Raw genomic sequence first — 211 nt, 5'->3', positions numbered from 1 at the left:
GCACCGGAGGGCATGTCCCTCCCCAGGGCCAGCCGCTGAAATTCCACCCCACGGAGCACCGGGAGCGTGGCACAGGCACAGCCCAGGTGAGGACGGACACGGTTTGGGCGACGGCCGATGCTCGGGCTCCCCCCGTGCTGCACCCCGTGAGCGCTGCCTGCGCTGGGACTCTGGAAGCGAGTTAGTAGCTTTTTTTTTGTAAAATGAGTGA

Source organism: Buceros rhinoceros, unplaced genomic scaffold, assembly GCF_000710305.1.
Source record: "Buceros rhinoceros silvestris isolate BGI_N320 unplaced genomic scaffold, ASM71030v1 scaffold20944, whole genome shotgun sequence".
NCBI classification, from domain to species: Eukaryota; Metazoa; Chordata; class Aves; order Bucerotiformes; family Bucerotidae; genus Buceros; species Buceros rhinoceros.
This window is presented reverse-complemented; position numbering follows the sequence as displayed.